Here is a 19,261-nt window from a genome sequence, read left to right as displayed (position 1 = left end):
CACGGGGACCGCACCTTCGCTGCGGATTCCGACTCATCCCCCGCTTTGTCTCTCTGCCACCCACCGCAAACTAACCCGTCCGGTCCGCAAAGTTTCCACGGTGTCCTCCCACGCGTCAGCAAACCGTACGCAAAGGACTACCTTGGTCAGTCCAAAGAAACGTAATCATCTCTGGACTACGTAAGAAGTAGTTACCAATGCTGAACACCCTATCTTTGTTAATAACAAGTGCCATCATTCGCATCTCCGCGCGTATCCACCATCGAGAAAACCTACCGTTAGAGCGTAACCCGGCCCATGTTAAGACCACTTCAAAAACCGCTCAGTGCATCGTCACAGGCTCTATGCACACAACGAACTCCCGAGCGGAGTACGGTAACACAGAATAGTCCCAGTTATTAATTAGGCGATGTCCAAACACGAGGCTCAGGCCCAGAAGTGGCCCGTGTCGCTGCAACGAGGTAAGGGTGTGTCCATAGCGGTGCACGGAAACGGGGTAAAATCACAAATGCAACACGTCCGGTCAATTAGCTGATTAGAGGTCGAGAAGAGGTTTCGGGCGAAGACTGCCATCGTTCTTCCTTCGGGCCAGGGCTGCGCACACGCTCCGGGTTGTTGCGATCAGTTTCCAGAGGGGCTGGGGCGGTGCCGCGAATGTTGACCGAATATATCGCGGAGTGGAATTCCGAGGGGTAAATGCATAATTATGGTAACATGTTTGAACTCTTAAACAATGGAGAGAGGCATAATGTAAAGTTGATGATACGGATCGATGGCTGTTGACCGTTATTTGTTAGAAATACTAGCGACGCTCGTGTTCGTTCGCCGAACGATCATGAATAATGGATGATCCGCAGTGATTTCGGGCCGGCGTGATTAATATATATTTTTCAAGCGGAACACATCGTAAGCTTCTTAAACGCGGCACGATATTATAATTAACGTAGCCCGGCTCGGTTTGTTCGAGAATTTGCCGATCGATTATTTACGGGCTACGTGTACCGATGGAATATAATGAATTTCTAGTCGGCCGGCGGCCGGAAAAACGAAACGACGTTCTATTTGGGTCGGCCGACGCGATCCGAACGACCGGCAGGCTCGTTGGCAGATATTCAACGCGGTCCGCGCTGCGCGAGAGCGGCAAAAAGTTCCGCGGAGTTTTCACCTGAGCCCTGTCGACGAACAGGAAAATGATAAGTGGGTGGGAGAGCCCGAAAACTCCATGGGCGTAAATAACACGGGGAAGTCGTGAAAAAGGACGTCGCTGGGCCGCAATCACGGGGAGTGGCCGAGTTTCTCTAAGTTCCCCGTAATCTTCCGGCACAGTTTGGCTCCCGTGTCTTTTATGGTTGCGTCGCGCGGCCGGGAAAAGGGCGAGGGGCGGGCGAAAAAATTCACTATCCCGCCCCTGGCGCTGTACACTTACGGAAAATGAAAAGTTTCAGGACCGTCGACGCGACGGTATATTGCCTTTCATAAAGCACCATGTAATTCACCTGCTACAAGGTAAACACGTGTGACGCGTCACGCCTCCTCCCCCCTCGCGCCACGTTTCTAGGGAGGAAGATGCAAATGGGGGCAGGGATGGTTACCGTAGGACTACGATGAAGGCAATTACCTCACACCATTTATTATAATTATCCCGATGCGTTAGAAGCGGCTACGTGTAGCCGACGGGTTCTTTTTATATAAGACTGGCAGGCTGCAGGAGGTTTTGTCTATCGCGAAAGGATTAAACAAAAAATAGGTCGTGATTAGCATGTAGGAGAGACTATGGACTGTCTTGGTGAGGGTGGAAAAATAATGGGTGATCAGAAACAGTTTAATCGAGGTGAGGGCAGTGTACAATATACCGGAGTGGGCGTGGTCTGTCTCGGTGGGTAGTCATAGAGAGTTTGGAGGGGGAATGGACACTCCCCAACATATCAAAGAAGGCGTGGCCTGTCTTACTGGGCGTAGAACAAAAGCGAACTGTCGTTGACATTTTACTGAGAGTACAGACAGTCTCTAACCAATTGGAAGGATGTGGTCTGTCTTTCTGTTACAAAGAGTATAGAGCCATAATCTGTATCATTGGACACTAAAGAAGTGGAATAAGACAAGTGGGCGTAATAAAATAGACTGTCCTTAACATGTTAGAGAGGGCGTGGTCTGTCTTATCGGGCTGTTAAAAGCAGTATCAGCTGTCCAGGACATACTCGAGCGGCTGTGGTGTATCTCGATGGGCCCAGACAGCGTGGAACGGGGCCCAAATAAATTGTAACTGGAATTCCCTCTTCCGCGAAGTAACAGAACGCGGGATAGGTTGAATGCATTAAAGCCAGCAGCCGAGTTCGAGGCGGCGTTTTGTTGCTGACGGACCTTTGCATAAAGTGAGACGGTGGCCGGGCGTAGGGTGGGAGGGGCGAGGGTAGCCGTCCGCGGAATTACTTGTGAAACTTTAATCGCTTCCTCCTTGCGCATACGTGCCTCCGCAGCGATCAATGCATTACGAATGGCATGAAGGATTTTCGAGTAATACCGGAACTCTGGATTCCCGGCGAAAACGTGAGCCGGCCGGGGGCCAACGCGGAAGGGCGCGACCGGAAGAGGTCAGGGGTCGGGGCATTACGTATTTAACGAGTGGCTGGAACACGGGCCGGCTTTGTAGGGATCTGAGCACCGCGAGTATTAGCAACGTGGACAAAGCGCAACAAAACGCGGCGTAAATTTAACGTGGACCGGCTTGAATTTCGCATCGACCCTGCCCGGCTCGGCCCGTGGGCCGGCCGCCGCGCCGAACTCCAAATTCGACGGCTTCCGTTGCAGACCTAATTACGCGACTCATTAATAATGCAGCCACTTCAAACGGGGCCGCTTTCCGCCCAGCTTGATTATTATTAGCGCGCAACGATGAGCGTCGTTACAATGCCTGTCGAAATTCCACCTTACACTCTCCCCCCTCACTCTCGATGTTTCACGCTCTTCAACAAATAATAAATACACGCTGGACGACCGCTCTTCAACGGTCTCCTCGCGCAACACGCTATTACCGGTCGCCGTAGAAAGCTATACGTGCCACGGACGGCTCGACACCGGGACGGAATATTTACGGAAACGTTGCCGAAACGTTAATCTAACGACCGCGCGTTTGCGTTAAGATTCGTAATACGGCGATCAACAACTAAAGCTGCGGATGCTGGATTAATTATTCCGTTTTAGATGACGTCGAGTATAGTGAACAATCATAGCGGGACCGGCAGCGGTATCGATTCGCTGATTCAGTGATGAGGTCCTCGGGCTCTAATTCGTTACTGTTAACCATCCCGGCCGCCATAATTGATTAACGTACCCTTGAACCCGGCCGTTTTCGAGCCCCCGACGGAATCCCGTTTATTAGCAGTTAATTTTAAAGATTCGCTCGACTCCGCGTTTTAATTTGCGACGAGCCCTCGACCTCGACTTTCGCCCCACGAGGACCTCTCACAGCCTCCGCCTTCGACTCTAGGGAAACCCCTCGATCTTTAACCTGAAGGAACGCTTTCAGGAGACGGAAACTGAGCCGTCTGGACCTCGCACTTAATCCTAGCTATAAGAATATCTCCCGCGGACCGTGTTTCCCCGGGATCCCTCATTGTTTATAAAATAAGTGCTCCCCGGGGGGAGGGGGGTTACGATGGCTGGCACGGCGTCCGGAGGACGCTTGAACGTCCTGCGAGAGCGAATCAAACGGAAATTATTAGCGAAATATCCAGCCGTACTCTCGGCAACCGGAGAGAAGCCTCTGAGATAGCCGAGACGGGAGTAATTCAGCCCTCGGATACAATGTTACATCCCCGAATTATATTGCGATCCGGAGAGGCGGAGGACAATCTGGACGCAATACTAACGCACTTTGCGATTCCCTTTGTGACTTAGCGCTGGCAACGCCGCGCGTTGATTGTTCATACTTGCAGATGCGCCGAGCGCACAATACCGGATTTGCTTTGCAGACGATTCCGGTTGACAGTTTGATTGCGAGCATCTGACTGGAGCCGGGCCGACTTAGCCGGAACGAAACAATCGCGGCGGCATCAAAGAACCGGATTGGATTGCTCGGACATGCCGAAATTTTTCCTGGATCTTCGGATCTCGAGCGAAGGGCAAACAGGAGGTGCGGTCGTCTTTAACGATGCAGCCAGAACCTTGTCGAGCTTCTGCGGGGTTCACCGATTTGAAGATCGATGCTTCCAAAGTTATAACAATCTTCGAACTCAATAGTTGACAAGAATTAAAATATTCGCAAGAATTTAAATACTTCGGACAGTTTCAATATTCACAACAGTTTAAACATACGCAACGGTTTAACCCTTTGCACTCGAAGCTATTTTAATTACAATTTAAACATATTTTCTGATCTACAGTGTTTCTGTTTTATATGATTTATTGCGATTTATGCATACGAAAGCCTATTGGCAAGTACAAAACTTGCAATTTTAAGAGTCTTTTAGATATAAACGAGTCTATTACAATTATTTTGAAAAATAGTATAGCAATTTTTAGTGGCGCCTCGGGGTCGCCACTCGAGTGAAAAGGTTTAAACATTGAATATCTAATCTGTCTTTCCGAACAATTCATTGCAGATGACATAATTCCAATGAGAAACTTATCGGAGACTCGAAAGCTTACGAAGGAAGCTCTTCGAGGACAACCCAAATGACCTAATCGCGTTTAAACTTAATTATAAAATTGTAATAAAATCCATTATGAAGAAGATAAAAGAATGCACGATTTCTGCAGAGTATTTGGAGTTGCACAGCGGAGTACGCGGTTGCAAAAATGGGATCAAAAATCGACTGAAAAATTCTATGTAAAATATAAAACGTTTGCTTTCCGGAATAGTTGAACCCATAGAAAACAATATTCCAGTACCATTCGTTCTATTCCGATTCGCTTACGAAGCGTTAGGTTTAGTTCAAAGTAAAATAGTCTTCGCGATAAGAATATAACGCTTCGAGATATTTATAAATTCATTTGCAACTTCATTATCCTGTGCACTTTCGTACGCAATTGCATTAAACAATGGCGTCGTCACATTTCGAGAGGTGCTAAAGGAGAAGCTACAAAATAATTCCGGCGAATTTTTTCGGCGACATAGTGGGTCGTTTGAAGAACGGCATTAGAAGGGTTGATTAGGTGTCGTCGTCGGAACCGGTCAATAATTTCACTGAAAGGGAATTATGTAAAAGCGCGGGACCGTTCGAACAATGTTGTATTATGGAGGGACTCTTTTATGCGGGAGGAAAGGGAGCGCCGTCTGGTAAGCCGTCGATATCGTTAATCGAAGACGGGAATTTCTGACAAAGGATGAATAGCCCGAGCGGGGAATACAAAAGATGGATAAGTAAATAGCTCCGGATTTACGTAACTCCGTTCGCCGTGCCGCGCCGCGCCGTCGCGTCGCTGAGTTTTTCTTTTGCCCCCGGTAAGTAGAAGTTCGTCGTGGGCGTTGTTAACGTTTGCTCGAGGCATTGATTACGGGTGAAAACTGATACCGTGTTTCCGAATCTACAATTTCTTGTGAATGGATAATTGCTCGCGCAACAATGCGGGGATTCGTGTAAAATCGAACAATGGGTGAAATCGTTGGAAATGTTCGGCCCGTTATTAACATGCTGCATGATAAAACAAGCCCGCGCCGGTACTTGTCGATGCTACGGGCTCGCGACGTCTTGCCCCCCCACCCCTCGCCCGACACCCGTGGAATTAGCACATTTTCTCCGTATCCACCACCATCGTCGAACCCGTCGCCAAAAAAACCGCGCTTTTTTCGCGGAGCGTAACGCATCGGCGAATTTGCGGTGGAAAAAAAAGCCGCGGAAAACGGGAGCATGGACTGTGTAAATACGGCTTCGACTTTTTTTTTATCGGTATCAAACGGGGTCATCGCGACCATGTACAAATTTCGCGCTGTTTGCTGAACCCGGGCGACATCAAAGAGGGGAGCGGTTTTAATCAAAATTTAACATTTCGCCGGGAAAACGCAACTTTTAATGGCGGCGTCGGACTGCTGCCGGCCGCCGACAGAGCGATGGACTTTAATATAATTCGCAGAGTCAACAGCGCCGCTGAAAAATCCGTAATTTCATCCGTTTTATTTATTCTGGTTAAACCATTAAAAGTAGATCTCGCATGTCCAGCCGAATTGGGAGCTGCTCAATTTCGTACCGGCGTCCGCCATCGGTGACGTAAATTACCAGAACCCGTCGGCAACAAATATGGCTGGCATGTAACTCGGCGGAGCGGGCAAATGAGGAAGTTAAAAGGTAGCACGATTAGCGACCATGATCCCGAAACCAGGTCGGTTCTGCATTGAGGAGCGAGCATTCGGAAATAAACTGGCTGCTGTTATGGTAAAGCGATGTGTTGTATAAGCCCCAAGGGTTGATACGGTTTCCGGTTTCTATTGGCAACGCGATATGGAGTTCACGTCGAATCCGCAGTATCCATAACAGCAGCATGATCCTTTCGAGACTGGTAAATTGAAGCCGAGATACACGAGCCCGGATCGTTTTTCCAAACTGAATTTTCCTCGTTGCTTAAACGCCCCTGTCTGTTCTGTTTTGCCCCTACCGATCGACGGGAATGGGAAAATATTCAACGGTCCACTTCTCGCGAGTTAACCCGCACCACTCGCCCTGCTTCCTATCAAACTAACCTAACTCTACCACGAAATATTCTTCGTAATGTCCAATTTAGGCTTAAGACTATCCAAGGCCTAACGCAGTCTCTTGGCGTTTGCTTGGTTCGAAGTATGGCAACTCCAGGCCTCTAACATAGCTTGACATAGTCTAAACTTAACTTGACATCAACTTACCAAGCCTAAACTTAACATTAGATCATCTAATTAAGTCAAAACTTTAACTTAGATGACACAGCTAAGTCTAAAATTAATTATAGATGAGCTAATCACGTCTGAACTTAACTATAGATGGTCCAACCTCACCGAAACTTAATCATGGATGTTCTAACTTCATCTAAACATAACTATATCGGGTGTCCGAAAAATGTCTCGCAATCTGGAGGAAAAAGTTACTTCAAATGACACTAAGAAACTCTCATTTCTCGAAAATACCGTAATTTTGAGGCACTCTGTAGATATCATATCGTAGTCCAAAGTTAACTCCAGGTGGCAGCACAGTTTAGGTTAATTTTTGGATGACATAACTCGGACTAAAATCACCTCTATCCTGGCTATAGACAATTTCTGTCTGGTGACCTAAGCGGACCAGACAAAAGGAGATTTCATTGCGCCATAGATTTCTGCTATAACGTATTACCTTCTGAAGTCGGACACGCCGCAAAATCTCGGCTGCACGCGCGGAAAGAATATAATGAAGTTTCTTCATTGTTCGATGACCTAACCAACGATGAGTAAATCAACGCAGCCTTTGCGATGAAACAGCCGGACTCTTGTTACGGGAGAACAATGTGCGAGTATTTCCAAGATGACTGGAGGCGAGTAGCAGCGGGAAATCCAAAAATGGTAGCGGAGTTCCATTACCGAACAGCGAGTCGGAAAAATGGTTTAACTAAAATAAAAGGAGCCCGGGGTGGGCGTAGGGCTGAAGTGCTGTTACATGTATGTTCGTTTCGTGTTATATGGGGCAAAGCGTAACATCCGGCTGCTATGGTTTGATGAATAACAGAACGGTATAAAAATGGAGTTCCAGGAGGAAATGAAACAACCGACTGCTCGTCCCGGGCGGTCATGTAATTCGCGTGTTAGCGGAATAAAAGTTCCGACGGACCGTGTAAAATTTGAATGAAGTTACAGCATTCAGCCGGATGGTCGAATATTTTTTCAGATTATTACGCGGCTTCTGTTTTGCGAACGAGCGGCCGGCAGCGCAGCGAAATTTCCTTTAAATCCCCGCGAAGGGTAAAAAAAGGACCGCGAGATCCCTCTGTCCTTTCCATTAGGCGTGTTCCATAACCGATTCAGCTTTGCCAGCCGTCGATGGTTGGTTTTTACTTCGATAAAATGTTTCCCGAAAAACACTCGTTGGCGAGGCGAACTTCGAAACGACACACAGGCTTTCTGACGGCGGACAGACGCGCGCGAGCGCGAGCAAGGCGACTATAATCGGCCCGTTATCGCATAATTATTGACCACGCGCGACCATTGACGCAAGCGTGCATGCGACTTGCGTCGGTAGTGGGCGCGTGTCGCTGGACGGACCGACGATATAATGAAACCGAAACTCGAAGCCGAAAACACAGGGTAGTGTTACCCGGTCCGATACGAAAGGCTCTGTAACGGCGGGTGTGCGTTTCACGCGGCAACGGTTTGTCAATAAAATATGTAAATTGGCAAACATCGATCCCCGCCCCGCCCCGTCCGGCTATATTCTTTCACATAATTAACAGGACTGGAAAACGCGTACCGTGTATTTTCGCGACGGAAACAATCGGACGCCGGCCGGCGAGCAAACAAAACAGGATCGCGGGGTGTGCGGAAGGGAAAATTTGAACAGGATGCAAAATGGCCGCGGCCCGGCGCGCGGCGGCTACCTCGAATGCCCGCTAATGCAACCGGCACACGGACTTATGACTTCCCGTCGAAGCGTGAGGGCTTTCTAAGTCCCCACCGAATTTCTGATAGCCGGTATTCCCGTGCATTACTCCGTACGACTAATGCAGTTTAGGTTCGGCCGGGTTTCCATGGCGCCCCCGCCGTCTATGCCGGCCATACGTGGCTCGATGAATGACCACGCACACACCCACATCGCCCATAGACCCCGCCTGCATAGTTCTAACTTCGATTTAGATTAAACCGGAGCCCTTCAACGTGCATCCCTTGCCGACGCCCACGTGGCACAGTTTTACGCTTCCCTACATGCTCCCTATAATTACCAGAGGCACTCTCCGTACCTTCGTAATTAGCGCACGCGTGTAGCGGATTCGTCCGACTACAAGGACACGAATTTCGGAAAAATGCGCTGACAAATTAGCTACTATCAAATAATTAGAATTTGTTTAACCGAGTGGCTAGATCGAGGTCGCAAGTGTGACTTAGGTTAGATTAACTTAAGGCTGAGTTAATTTAACAAGTAATTAGATGTAGCTGGTACTTGGACCTAATTGTTTGTATTAAACAAATCTCTAAATACGATAACCTAGGTCACATTAACTTAAGACTGAGTTAGCCGGTCAGATAACTAGCCCATGGATTTGATGCATTCATCAGAAAACTGACTGTCTGTAACTTAAAAAAGTGGAAAGATTAAGTGCAATTAATAATGTCGATACGCTCCTTTCTAGCTATTAAATTGATTAAAGAAGTTTCCCGTTTTTTGCAACAGATGCGGATAATTTTTATTTTGCATCCAGATCCGCAGTCTACTACTAATACCTAGTTAAGTTCGACATAACTTCGATCTAACTGCTTACCCAGACCTTAGCCAGTCTTGTAACCAGTTAGGTCTGCTTTAACTTGGACTATTTACTTGTTCGTACAAACCACATAAGCGCGCGATTAGTTCTGCCCGGACTAGGTCCGGAGGCCCGAAAAAAAAACGATTCCCAAAGGACATCATTTAAGTCCCTGGGAGCAGATACGGAACTGGGTTAGGAAAACGGTTTCCAGTCCGATTAGTGGGGCCAATAACGTCCGAATTGCGAGACGCGGGGAATAAACGCAACGCGGCGCGATGAGTTATGGGAACGTCGGACCACGGTGTCGACAGGAGTCGGGTTTTGTTCTTCATCAGAAGGTGTGTGCACCTTGCCGGCTAATTACGTCGCCGTGCGGCGGGCGTACATTTGTATCTATTAGCGGGCTGGTGACAACAATAACGCTTCTTAATGCCGCCAAGACCGGGAGGTATTAATCATCCTAACATCTCGTCGCGTGTGTGCCACCGCGGCGGGCCGTTGGGTTGAATGAAACCCGCATTAGCCAGCTTATGCCCGAAATTAGTCTTCGGGGATACCGGTAATTAAATACCGCGGCAACGTTCCTTCGTTATTTCATCGGATTCGAGTTATCGACGAAAGAGTATTACCGTCGTTTCGGTGCGAGCATGAAACGCGGCTCGCGAGAGCGGAGCAACGCCGCGGCGCCGGGACCCGCGGTACCTCTCCGGGTGTCTAATTGTAATACGGGCGCAGCACGCGTTCAGGATTTCGTCCATTAATACCATCGAGTCTCCCACGACCCCGCGAACTCGACAGTTCAATTTGCGCGGCTCTCGCGGCTCACGGGCCCGCGTCACAAAGAGAGAAAACGCGGCGGCGTGGCTCGCCTACGTTGTCGAAGAGAGAGAGGGAGAGGGAGAGAGAGAGAGAGAGAGATTTCGAGCATCGGTACTCAAGGCAATTTTACTACAATCGCATTAAATTTACGACCGGGGGGGATCCTGGGCAAATTTCTGATGTTCTGATTTTACTGCCGCCGCGCCCCCGTAACTTCATAACCCGGGCACGGGCTTCTTTGTCCGCCGTACGAGTACGAATAATTTCATTGCGATTTCGATGGCTTCGGATGAAAGCTCGGGTCACCGAGGGTTTAACTGTTTGACGTTTATTAGAGGGAATGACAAATTCCCAAGGAACCCGTAGTCGGGACCTCCCGGCTACGCCGCCGACGGGAAACGAACACGTTTAATAAATCACCGGAGCCAGCTATCTACGTCGAGGAACCCGTAATTCGACCCACATTTAATGTATCAATTTCGGAACCGAGGCGGCGATGTCGTCGTCGTCGTCGTCGAGAAAAAAGAACGATTTGACAGCCGACACCGGGAGCAATGGAACGCAACATCAAAGGGGAGTCAGGGCCTGACGAAGTGCCTATAGCTGGCACGTTGCGGTGGCAGCGTTAATTAATACGTTAACGAAAAGGTCGAATCTTCCGAGCTTGCGAAATTCTTGCGATCATCCTCTTGAAATATCTCATCGATGGGATTTTAATTGCAGGCACGAGATCGATATTAACGTCACCTGCCAAGGGGCGGATCTCATCCTCTAAACATCAGGCGTGAAATCTGGCCAGGACTGGGATAGTTGTTGGATTTATGTTAGAGACTATCGCATGCGGAGCAAAAAGATGAGTCTCGCATGTCAGAATGACTCTAACATTTGCTCAAACTCAACTGCACTGCCACCTTTATGTATTGGAGTGCATGATCATACTTATACACAACTCGACACGCCTTGGCAAGGCCTGTTCCTAACTCTGAATTACCTAGTCTCAACTAGACTTAAATCGAGATGACCTAGACTTCCCGAAATTTAGGTCTAGATGACCTAGCTTTACCAAAACTTAAATCTAGATGACTTAGCCTCAGCGAAACTTAAATGTAGATGGCCTGGCCTCACCCAAACTTAAATTTTGATAACTTAGTCTCACCTAAACTTGAATCTAGATGACCTAGCCATATGTAAACTTAAATCTAGACAACATAGCCTTACGGAAACTTAAATCTAGATTACCTAGCCTTACTTAAACTTAAATCTAGATAACTTAGCCTTACCTAAACTTAAATCTAGACGACTTGGCCTCACTTAAACTTGAATCTAGATGACCTAGCCTTACGTAAACTTAAATCTAGAAGACCGAGCCCGACCTAAACTTAAATCTAGATGACTTAGCCCCACCTAAACTTAAATCTAGATAACTTAATTTCACCTAGAGCTAACTCGAAATGACCCAACACAACCTAATTTAATTCTGTCCTGATCCTGAAACTGACTCAGTCACACCAAACATAAATCCAATCTAGGACCAGCTTGGCCTCACAACAAATACAACATAATATAAACTTAACTCTGGTAAAGTAGACTCTTGAAAGATAGACGTCCAATATCCAGGCAAAATCAAGCATCGCAGATTACGAAGTCGATCGGCGTTGATCGAGAGTTCGCGAGCGTACGCACTCGAACAGTTTCCGGGGGAGCTGCTCCAGAAGACGCGTTTCATTTTCCGCACCAGCAGGCTCGCCCTCACGATCTTCCTCGACAAATAACGATGCCGGGCGAAGCCGTAGTAAAGACGGCGAGGAGTAATTTTGCGCCAAGATTGTTTGTACGCCGCTGAAAGTGGCGTTGAGAGACAACGGCGACGCGACCGTGAAAGACGACAGAATTAGTCGTTGGAGTTTTGTGACCCGTAAGCTTATCTAAGCCGGCCCTCCTGCCGGCAACCTCTTTGTGCCCCAATTTTACGCTCCTGAAACTGCCTAACACGCATCCAATGGATTTCTATTTATCTCACGTTAACTGTTCGCCCATTTCTTCGTTTAACAGTAATTATTAAGCACAGACAATCTTCCGATTCCCTGAAGATAACGTAAATTTTCATCAACAATTTAGAACCATAAATAAGCACTGTGGTTGTGGAGTAGTCGTATTTAAAACACGATTTTCACCGCTCAACTTTGAATGCTCTTTTCACCCTCGAAATATGAAACATCACAAATAAGGATAACTATGTGTGAAGTATTTTTTAACGAAAGTGTTCAGTGTTCATTCGACGGGGCCGATCAGGGGGTCTGCGCTAGCCCGGATTAAGACAGCCGTTCAACCCTTCAGCTTGGCGAGCCCTCTGCGTAGGTTGAGTAAACGATTGTGCCGGAGGACGGGGCGAGGGACGGCGCAGAATGGGGCAGGGACGCCTCGAGTGTATTCCCATGAAAAGTCGAGATATCGTCGTCGGACGTTATTTGTCTCGAGGACATGCGCCCTCGTTAGGCGGGCAAATATGCGACACGAGACTTTGAGGAACGCGAACAAGACGAAAGTGGCTTAATAATGCAGGATATTATAATTGTATATAAAGGGAACGGGGCCGGCGTCTTTTCGCTTAATGGAACGTGTTCGAGGAGAAGAGCGCGCGCGCGCGCGCCCTTCGAGGGCCCGGGTAATTCCGTCGTAAGAAGATTCCGCGTCATCGTTAATGGATGAAGCCTGCGCTGACGAGGAGGATTATATTGTGCCGTACGAAAAATAATCGTAATCGATCGGCGGCGACTAGCGCAAAAACACAGCCGAGGTTTTCCGCCGCGGATCCACGTTCGATCATTCCGGGTCGATCCCAAAGCCTCGCGGGCACAATATACAGAGATCGCATCTCATGTTTGAAGATACGGCATTCCGTAAGGGTTTTTACTTAGCCGTGCTCACGTATGCACATTATGCATAGGGTCACCATAGATCACATCAGCGTTCTATGCACCGCTACAGACGTTAAAAGGAGCAGGACGACTTCATGAAAGATTCAGTCCGGGCTCGAAATGCGCATACGCAAATCTTACCTTGACCACGGAGCATGCAAAACAGCCCCCGGGATCTACGACCGTCTTTGACTGCTAATTAACCAGCTAATCACATTTCGGCTGCTGCGCTGAGTTTCGAGGGTCCGGTTCGACCTAGCACAGACCTCGCGCGACAACTAATATTCGCTGGGAAATTCTCTAAAAATTCGTAGGCGCGTCTCATGCTGTATAGAACACCATGTACATTTGAGTTATATATAATATGGATTTTTAATAGAACTGATAATTTTAGTAGATTGCTAATAGCAATTTGGAGAGAAATTTTAAATTGTGATAGATTTTTAACAGAAATTCAAATTAATTGTTTTTAAATGGAGGTGATTATAATATCTCGTGATTATAATGCGGGTTAATTATGACACATTTCAAATATAAAATTCAATTATAATGAATTTGTATTATAAATTTCTAATATAAATTTGAATAATTATATAATATAATAGAATTTCATAAGTAGTTTCAATTTTAGTCGATTTCTAACAGCAATTTAAATAGAAATTTTAAATTACAATTAAATTTTCTATAAAAACTTTATTATGATTGTCATCCAAAGCGGCGTAGCCTGGACATTACCTTAAAATCTAATCAATCCCTCGAAATATTGGGATCCACGCAACGCTCAAAAATTCTACAAAAATTCGCAGCCTTGTACAATACCTAATAGAAGATCCCTGATTATTTTCACGAAGTTTAATCAAGAGGATCGAATGAACAATAACTCGGCGTAAGCTCGAAGCCTCGGAGAAAGGGTTTCTGTTTATGGAAAGCTATGCTCTTTAGCCTGGCGACCATCTTGCCGGACATATCAGTCTAGACAAGTCACATTCGCACTGCGAGAGCCCGTTGTGTCCTTTGTATAAAGCTCCATCAACGGCCTGTCATCCCGGCCGTCATCTTCTTCGAAAGCCTCGTGAGGTGTCGTCGTCATGTCTGACGCGCTAATGACTATTGTTGTGTATCAAGGGGAAGGGATCATCCCCGAGCACGGACGTGACCCCGACAGGCCAACCTAAGCTGACCTAAATTATCTGGCGATACACAGCTCCTGTGCGAAGGTGGACGTATGTCCGTTAAGCTTCTCGTGTTCCCCCGCAGACCTCCTTGCTGGTCTGTTTCGCTTGCTTGCGAAGAGGAGATCGGCTTTCGACGACCGGTGAGCAAACTGAATGCGTCGGTCTCTTCCGCCGTTAATGAACACCAAATTTCCCGATCGTTTTGCCCTCGGCCTGGCGCGGCCGTTCGAGTGGACCGGTGAAGGCAGATGCGAATCAGCGCGGTATTGGTAACAAACTATGGCCACTCCCGGTCATAATTATAAGCACACAAATGCAGTATAAATTCTCTCAAATTCTCCCTCAGCTTGTAAACAAAAATTGACAATTTGAGAAGAGGAGATACGATTATTCATTTTTGTTTACATGCTGAGGGATAATTTCGGAGGATTTGCTATGGTCGAAAGCTCGGATCCAATAATGTTGCGGAACCTTTGAAGAGGGTCTATTTCAATGTTGAACCCTTTTCAACAACGTGCTCGCATCATGTGTTCAGATGGGAACAGAAATGAAATTTCCAGTTAGAATTGTTTGATCATATGAAGAAGATCCTTCGTTATAGCAGGAAGTATTGAATATTATTTATTAATAAACACCATAAACCAATATATTTATGTTGAGTTTTAAGGTTGTTCTATCTAGTTCCAACTTGTTTCTTGGCTCATATTCCTCTTACGAGACCTTTCTCAATGAACGTTTTAAAATGGTTCTAACCTGTTCCAAGAGGCCTTTGATTGTTTCTCTTGTTCCTCGCATAAAAACCATACTCAATGAACGTTTCACAAGGTGCATTTCAACTGCTCCCCGTGTTCCTTTCACAAGACCTTTCTCCGCGAACGTTTTAAGGCTATTATAACTTGTTCCAAGTTGTTCTTGAATTATTTCTCTCGTAGCTCTTATTCGTTTTTCGAAGAACGTTCCCAGCTAGTTCGAACTTGTTTAAAGGTAACTTCTGATTGTCTCTGTAACTTGCCCGAAGGTGAACTTAAATTGCCATCTCTCCGTTGACATCGTACGACTATTATTCGCAAATCGTTGAGTTCCATTCGCAGTCGAACATGACCAGCCAAATGATTAACTCCGGGAGCAAAAGCAGCAGTGTCGGGATACTTTGTCAGCCGTGTAACCAAACTCGAGGTATTCGAGAAAGACGCTAAAGAATGTTTAACGTGCTCGACGCCCGTCGATCTCACAAAATTGCTGACCACCGTCGACGTAGGCACGGAACAGCAGCCGAGGGATTAATAGATCCTCCGAACACCGATCGAGTATAAACATCGGGCGCCGCGCCACCGGAACGGCCAAGTGGACGCGGTCCAACATCAAACAGTTAATTAACAACTGGAGGAGATTAATCGTGGGTTTCGAGGATTCGATGCAGCAGTTCCAGGTCGAGAGAGCCGAGGCTCGACAAAAGGGGACAAAGACCGTGGCCCCGGGATGAGCCACGGGGAACTGGCGACGGTTATTGCCGGCTGGCTATACTAAGTGATCGCGGCAAAGGGACGAAGATTAGAGCGCAACGAACGATCGGTAATCAGGTGGGACAGGTCCCGGTGCGTTTCGTACCGTGCACTCGAGGCCGCCGCTAAACGCGGCAACGCTGCGTCACATGAAATATCGACGAGATGTGTCAATGCGTTCTGATGAACCGTGACGATACCAGACCGTTCTCGGGCCGTGCTGCGCACTGGGTTCGAACGAACCGCGACCTGTGCTACAACAAATCGTTCGCATCCGTCGATCCTGCTGAATAATTAGTACCTGTTGCCCCCTGGCAACGACTCTCCGAATTAGCCGACTTGGGGAGCCAGATAGCGGCTCGAGGATTAACCCTGTCTTCATTTGTAGTTCAGGTATTACGGGGATTCGATGATGTTTCTGCTGATCAAGGCCTCGAGAAATAAGAACACTTAGTACCGTATTATCTATCTCAAGACTACCTACTCCTAGGCTACTTAGTTCTGAACTACTTAATTGTAGGATTCTTAGTTGTAGACTTCTTAATTGTAGACTCCTTAGATCTAGGCTAACTGAAGTCAGACTAGGTCTAGCCCAGATTATTTGATCGCAGTCTAACTGAACTCAGATTAGGGCTAACACAGGTCACTTAATCGTGGACTAACTAAACTTAGTCTACTTGGGGAGTCAGATAATAGCTCGAGGATTAACCCTGTCTTAATTTGTAGTTCAAATATTACGAGGATTCGATGATATTTCTGCTGATCAAGGCCTCGAGAAATAAGAACACTTAATACCGGATTATCTATCTCAAGACTACCTACTCCTAGACTTCTTAGTTGTAGACTACTTAGATCTAGGCTAACTGAAGTCAGACTAGGACTAGCCCAGATTATTTGATCGCAGTCTAACTACTCAGATTAAGACTAAAACAGGTCACTTAATTGTAGACTAAATAAACTCAGACTACCTAGTCCCAAATTATCTAGACTCGGACTGGGTAGTCCTTAAACTGCCTAGGCCCAGGCTAGGTACTCCTTAATTCTAGCTACTCCCAGTCTCAGAATATAATAATTTCTATCACATTGTCCCTCAGCTTGTGAACAAAAATGCAGAACTTGGGAACAGTAGATACGACTCCAGGTGTGTGACAAGTTGTCCATTTTCGTTCCCAAGCTGAGGGACAACGTGAGAGAAATTACTCACGAGAGAAATTAGTCACGAAGGAATTAATCCCATCTCTACCTTACTTTCAACAGCCAGCTATCCAGACTCAGACCATAAGGGCCTAGTCTACCTAAACTAAAACCATAATATCCCTAAGCTATTTTCTAGACCAGATTATCCAGACCCAGGCTACATCTGGCTACAACCGAGAAGTCCATCGACGATACACTTAAGCAGCAGATCAGCCAACACTCCGAACGAGAGTCCGCGACAAACCTACATCCCTTAATTCCCAATCTTTTCGGGCGAGAGCTATTCCGTGCCGCGGAGTTCAGAGAATAGGCCACCGCTAAGTCCACAAAGTCCCCAATTAAGACATGTTAAGTACCATGTGGAATTTTGGAAATATCCGGGGAAATTCTGGCGTGGCAAGTGTTCGAATCCCCGTTACACGGGCTTGAGAACGAAAGCCGCGACTTACGGGAATATTCGTCGAATTACAGCGGGCGGTAACCAGCTGGCCTTTCGGTCTTCCTTTGCACGGTTTAGCCCCTCTCCGTGGCCGGGTTCCGCAGTTTATACCGATTAACAAACCACGCGAGCCCTTAAATCACGCGACACGGCGCGCTCGCAAAAGGAAACTGGATTATTTAAACATCTTTTGAACGGGGCGCCGCGCCACGAGAGGATTACAGTTTCAACGGGGTCACCGAACAATTTTATTTATCCGGGGGAAGCAGAGTGCGTGATCCGGAAGACGGTGGTTGATACGTCGTTCGGAGAGAGAGGGGGGGAATGGAGCCCATGCGGGAAAAAGTTTCCAGCAGTGTTCGCGATCTCACAGAGACCCGTCGCGGAAAAACGAACGAATCACTTAACAATAGGTCTATAGCATGTCAGAGCCCCGGTATCCGTGAAAGAGTGGAGGAGCCCGGAAAGGGGACAGAGGGGATCGAACAGCAGAAGACGGTGAATCGTATTTAAATTTCAAATGCCCCTTGAGAAACCACCATGGCCGGATATAATCGGATATCCGGACGTTCCCGGGAAAGCTGGGTATTACGTTCGCTGTACGCGGATACCGATTTACTTGGGTAACCAGCTGGAAAGCAACTAGAAATAAACTGTATTCTCTCGGAGCGTTTTACATTTCGAACATCCCACGTACCCGCCGCCCGCGTTTCACCCCTTTTTACGTCGGGCTCAACGACTCGAGAATCGATCCGAGAAAACCACCCTTCCCTTCCGACCCCTGCCCGGACGCCCCCACCCCTTCGTTTCGCAACGTGTCGATGGTGTACCCTCGATCTTATCGGAGCGCACGAGAGAATCGGTCGGAATAAATATATCCGCGACGAGAGACTCGCTTCGGTTCTCGCAGAACCGTTGCTGCCAAAATTCAGAACCCTAGGATATTCAATTTAAAAAATTGACATGATCCCTTGCCTTATCATTTTCGTCACACTTCATATTCACAGATCATTTGTGCCCTAAATAATTGTTTTAGTAATAATAATAACTTTATTTATCAACGGGTTGAACCCTTTGTTAACAACTTGCCATAAAAAAACAGTATAATATGGCTTTGAATTTCAAACTTCCGCGAATCAGGTGGGAAGAAGTGACGCCGTGGACCATGAGGAGTTAACTATACTCTAAGCACGATCCATCTACAAATATATAAGTAATAATTGCAATAAGGATACATGTAGAAATGACGTTCCGTCGTTTTCTTTTTTTGTAATAAGAACAGACCTCGATAAAGGAAACATCGATGTTCTAAACGTGAACGATTTATTATCAGTAATGAAGACATAAAAATTTGCCTCCGCTTCTGACTAACAAAATGTTAAAATCGCAGAGCGGTTAATTTGACCCCGCATGGTCTCGGCACGTCTGGATCTTCCAAAAAATTCTGTAAAAATTCACTGAGATACGGTTCGGGTGTGCAGCTCGGAGCTGCGAGGTTCGATTGATACCGGTCGTCTCGAGAAGCGAAAGCTGAGTGACATAAAATGTGCAGTAAATAAAAGAAATAAAAAAAATCTACTTACGTGGATCGGAGAAGGCTGAAGGCAGATGATAGTGACTTTTTTGGGGGTGCAGGTACGTATCGTCATTTACAGGGTTGGCGGACGTCAGTGAAAGGCAAAAGAGAATTTCCCGAGACAATTACAATCAAACGATCGAAGCTCTCCTCTGTCTACAGTGCCGTTTCCCTCGGAATAGTTAAAGCAAGATCCTCAGAGGAACAACCATAATGTGAACAAACACAGTTCGATCAAG

At 46.9% G+C, this 19,261-nt stretch overlaps 1 protein-coding gene across 6 annotated transcripts in view; it reads right to left on the bottom strand.

Moving 5' to 3' along the window:
- The window catches only part of heph (polypyrimidine tract-binding protein 1 heph), a 492,203-nt gene that overhangs the window by 437,734 nt on the left and 35,208 nt on the right, over positions 1 to 19,261 (bottom strand). The gene's annotated exons all lie outside the window — the stretch shown is intronic.

Source organism: Megalopta genalis, chromosome 5 (genome assembly GCF_051020955.1).
Source record: "Megalopta genalis isolate 19385.01 chromosome 5, iyMegGena1_principal, whole genome shotgun sequence".
NCBI lineage: Eukaryota > Metazoa > Arthropoda > Insecta > Hymenoptera > Halictidae > Megalopta > Megalopta genalis.
Note: the sequence above shows the minus strand (reverse complement) of the source record. Positions and strands in the feature narration are given on the sequence as shown.